General features: G+C 47.1%; 1 long non-coding RNA gene across 1 annotated transcript; it reads right to left on the bottom strand.

Moving 5' to 3' along the window:
* Positions 1-373: 373 nt before the first annotated feature.
* LOC135979846 (uncharacterized) lies at positions 374-1,445 on the bottom strand. The gene is made up of 3 exons (XR_010597089.1): positions 1,366-1,445; positions 1,045-1,160; positions 374-916 (listed from the first exon to the last, which is right to left on the bottom strand). It is a non-coding gene; the product is annotated as an uncharacterized LOC135979846 (long non-coding RNA).
* Positions 1,446-5,028: the final 3,583 nt, after the last annotated feature.

Genomic DNA, 5,028 nt, shown 5'->3' with positions numbered 1-5,028 from the left:
CTCATTACCTCTTTAGCCCTTTTTAAAATTTTTACAACAACCCAGGCCTGGAACTTTTTGGCAGCCATCTGTTTATCCCCCAAGCGCTGTCCCCTCTTTTGTTTACACATGAGCTGATGTGTACCCTGGAGGGTGCCCCTTTTAGCCAGGCCCCTTTTCACGACTAGTCATCCCTGCTCAGAGCCACCCTTTCCAGCCCTCATGTTTTTCAGCATGGTTCTGAACAAAGCATCATATTTTTCCCATTTCTTTCTAGAATCCCGTTCTTTTAGACTACCCGAGGATACAGCCTCCATCACTTTTCTGAGGGAAGCATCAAACCCTCCTTAAATACTAGAATATGGGGAAGCTGTGAGGAGCTTATGGTTTTGGGAGAATGGTTTGTCAGTTCTTGGTTTTTTAGTCACAACCCCTAGAGCGCATGCTCCGGGTTTGTGAATGTGGGCATTTTCGCTCACAGTTTCCCCAGGGCTTGGTGTGGTGGTGGCCGCTGAGGAACTAGAGTGCTGATTGTGTGATTGCGATACCTCAGCATCGCAGCAGCTTTTAGTCCTTGGTTTTTTAAAGGCAGCCCCTAGAGCGCATGCTCCGGGTTTGCGCACATTCAGAACCCCTAGAGTGCGTGCTCTGGGTTTGTGAATGTGGGTGTTTTTGCTCACAGTTTCCTCAGGGCTTGGTGTGGTAGTGGCCACTGAGGAACTGGAGTTGTGGTGGAATGGTTGTTTTTTACCAGAGTCTTTTGTTTTGTCCTTGGGTTTGACGTATATAAAGTTTGGACCGCCCGGGTGCTTCAGCTGCACTCCTATGCTGGTTTGCGTTGTTAAAGGTCTCAAAGCAGATTCCTGGTTCGTTGGTAATTCTGGAGGAGATGTCCTTGTAGCTCTGACTACTGCATTGTCAGAAGAGTTGCCCAGGCCTATGAGGGGGAAAACAACAACAACATTTTACAAAACTGAACTTTACCATCTCTCACCCACACCTCTGTATTTACTTAAAATACAAAACCTCATAGAACAACCAAACCAATAAGCAAAATATATTTACCGGGCTTCATCCATCCATCAGTGACTGATGCTGGTGAATTTTCCTTTTCAGCTGTCTTTCCTTTTTCTTTTCACCTTGTTTTCCCTCTGGTCTAAGGATCTCATGTTTTGACTGTACTGTGGAGCAAACAACAACATTATTATAAAACACATGAAACCGTCTTGTAAACATACATATACATATTACACACACACACACACACACACACACACACAACAGCAGCTTTATAAAACACACCAAACCAAGTTTGCAGCCAGACACTTTTCAAAAACCCACATGCATTTAAAAGCCTGTTGCAAAAAAATAAATAAATAAAGTTACCTTCCACTATGGGATAAAGTGTTGCAGGCACATGCTTGTTCTGTTCCCCCTCGTGTGTGTTTGGGCCTTCAGGTTCAAGAACAAGGAAAAATGTTAGTTAGTATTACCCTAATCCCTATACAACCTGTGGAGTACTTTTTTTTTTTTTTAAATTCAACAATATTAAGCACAACTATAGTTAAAATGGTTTTAACCTTGGCCTGGTGGTGAAATGCAGTTTAAAGTTACTGGTTCCATGCTAAGCAGATCACACTGCAATAAACATAGGCACCATTATTTACTAAGACAGCCTGGGCAAAGAGTGGCATTATATAATATATAGTTTCAGAGTTAAAAACAGCAAGTCTTACCTCTTTTTGCAGTCCAGCAGCTATTCAAGAAAGTTTTTTGTTGAAAAGAACAAGCTCCAGCATACCTGAGGTTTTTATACCATCTTAGCCCATTGTTTCCAACAGACTTCAACACAGTTGCTAACAAGTTAATTTAATCACCCCTCCCATAGCATTCCCTTTTGTGATCTGGGGTAGTGAAACCATTTTGTCTGCACAACAGCGCTTCCCTCCAGCTTTAAGTTAAAATACATTTGTGTCTTTCTTACAGTATTAAACAGTACCCATTTCCAAGTGGGGGCCCTTTGCAGATATCAATGAATGTCTTGGGGGTTGGTTGTTTTTTAAACCATGTTTCTTTCATGCTTAAAGTTTGGGGGGTGGGGTTGTTGCCTAGAAAGAATGACCCATAGCATTCAACCAAGTCCTGGGCCATATTTAAACTGTCCAATAGCGTTCCACCAACCCCAGGGGTTATATTTAAACTGTCCAATAGCATCTGTGAATTCCTGAGGTTTAATTTAATTTCATATTAAGCAGAACTCACCATCCACCCCCACCCACCCCTTACTATGGGTGAACTCCCATGAAATGTAACCCTATAGCAACGAGGGTAAGTAATTGCAGTCACCCTGGCTATTCAGTGAGGGGTGTGTGTGTGGTTAAACCCATTCAGTTCAACAGATTAAGGATAGCTCAGTGGTTTAAGCATTGGCCTGCTAAGCTCAGGGTTGTGAGTTTAAGCCTTGGTCTGGGGCAAAATCAATATTTGGTCCTGCTAGTAAAGGCAGTTCTATGAGATAGATATATCTCCATATTAACTCTATTGTCTGAATTAGACTTGTTTGTTTTATTGTAAGCACATTTTTAGGATTTTTCCCCCTCCCACCACAACATACATTTCAGCTTTTTGCTATACACACACAAAAACACAAGAGCTAATTCTCACAAACAATTTATTTTTTTATTTAAAAAACTTACAGCTCCTTGAAAACAAACCAAACTGCTTCATTAAAACCTTTTAGCTCACTTAAAGGCCAAAGGCCTTCTAACAAAACACAGATAGTCACAAACCCCCTTTTCAAAAATTTACAGCTACCAAGTTTTATATCGCCTGTTTGTCCCCTCATCATTCTCTAACTTAATCCTTTTAGATTTCTTACCAATAGTTTTTTTCTTAAGCAGGGTTCTGGAACTCTTTGTGCGGACTAGACGGTCAATATAACGCTGTAAGCAGGCATCTTCCGGTTTGGTCCTATTCTTTAGAACACGGTCAGGGTCTGCACTGAATCAAGGTCACCCCTTGCGCTAAATGTTCTTGGGTTAGGCACAGACATTGCATAGCAGAACCTATGGCAATAACAGTGTTTAATAAGCTTTCCAAACATAGCTCAGCACACAGGCCCCGGAGCTTGCAGTTTATATCCACTGAAGTCCAAGTCACACAGTCATGGTGCCTTTGGCCTGGCGCATCTATGACACAGCCCTCACAATCTTCAGAAAGCTTTTCCCTAAGGCAGTGTTTAAGGAGAGCATAAACAGCAACGCGTACAATAGTCCGCATGACTTTTTTACGCTCACGACGTGGCACTGGCTCAGTTAGTTCTATGCCAAGCCGCCTCCTAAACTCCTCCTAGCCATCATCCTCAGAGTCCTCTTCAACAACTTGTATCGGCGTTGAGCAAAAACATGGTGGGCCCGGTTCATCTTTGCTGCTTGATGCAACGCTGTCCAGGGCCTGCGGGTCCTCTAGAAAGGCATCGTCGAGCTGTTGAGAAATTTTCAGAAAAGAAAACGTGTAAGCACCCCCACTGCTTGATTTTTAAGATACGCAACCCCCGGTTCCTACCCCATTACCCACCCCTCCTCGACTGCCGCTTCTTAATCATTCATTTACCTGAGCGCCGTCTTTTCCGTTTGCCTTGTCCGCCGGTGACCCCCCGAGCTGCAATCGCCTTCCACCTCTGAGGGGGTGGACAAAGAGAGACCGTCACGCTCATCGGGGTGTCTCACGAGGGTTTCGGGGTCAGGTTCCGGCGTATCCAGCAACGGCTGGGCCAAAGGGCTCCCCTCGGTCGCTCCCACCTCCACCTCGGAACTGTCGCTGATGTATCGTTTTCTCCGCGGATGGTCAAAGGTGCTCGGGGCTAAAACAGAATCCGAAGTTCTCACGGGGGTGGTGAAGGAGTCCATGTTTCCTCTCAGCAGCCTTTCCGCGATTTCGAAAACACGTGTCCTTGGTAAGAGATGGCCGCCTCCTCTGTCTGGTGCTGGGACTTATGGGGTAATGGTGCTGCACTCTGATTGGCGGAGGCCCTTGGGAGGAGTTCTTAGTGGGGTCACACGACTCACTTCCGGAGGGGTCACCCCAACCTGAAAGTCACTCTGATTGGTCAAAATCTCCTCTTGGGGAAGTCCTGTCAGGACGAAACCCCTCCTGATTGGTAGAGGCTGGTGGGGGTAGTTCTTAGAGGGGTCACACGACCCACCTTGCTTCCGGTCAGGTGGCACGTTGACCCCGGAAGTAATACCCCCATGGGTGGGACTTCCGGCGACAGGTGGGATGGACCAAGGCTCCCTGGATTGCCAAGGGGACTTTGGCATGGGGAATCGGTTGCTGGTGCCTGTGTCCACAACTGGGATGTTGTCATGAGGCTACTCAATGGTCCATGAAGCACCATGCGAGCACGGGGAGAATGGGCATTAAAGAGCGAGGCTGGGACCTCTGAGGAGCTGCTGCAGTCGAGCATCCACGGCCAGAAGAGAGAGGATGGGAAACTCGCTTCGATGGCTGGCTACAGCCGCAGCAGCTGTCTCATAAAGCTCTGCTCACGCTCTAGCCAACAGAGGCAGGACAAAGAGCCACCCAGTGAGAGCCTGCGTTGCAATTCGCAATACGCGGTTTTTCAGTGGATTCTGCTGCCCTGACAGTCTATTTCCTGTAATGTGCACATCCAGCCTCCCTGGCTGACCTCAATGGGAGTTAGGTTCTCCGTGCCCACAGGACAGGGCTGGTCTTACCATGAGGCGAACTGAGGTGGCCGCCTAAGGTGCCAGACTCTGGGGGGGCGCCACTAGGACCCAGAGTGTAGAAAATTGTGTCTGCTGCGGGTGCCTATGTATTCTCTCTGCTCGAGATGCACAGAGATGGTGGAGTGCTGTGCTGGAGGAAGGAGGGCACAAGAGACAGAACAGGCAGGCAGGCGAAAAGGTGAGAGGGAATAACAGAAAGCAGCAGGAGCTGCGGGGAGAGAGAGGAGGAGGAGCCTCTTGTGTACCTCTCCAGCACCCCCAGGAGCCTGGACTGATTAACACCAGCTTCTCAGGGAGCTTC

The sequence above is a fragment of the Chrysemys picta genome, unplaced genomic scaffold, assembly GCF_011386835.1.
Source record: "Chrysemys picta bellii isolate R12L10 unplaced genomic scaffold, ASM1138683v2 scaf1287, whole genome shotgun sequence".
Classification (NCBI taxonomy): domain Eukaryota; kingdom Metazoa; phylum Chordata; order Testudines; family Emydidae; genus Chrysemys; species Chrysemys picta.
Note: the sequence above shows the minus strand (reverse complement) of the source record. Positions and strands in the feature narration are given on the sequence as shown.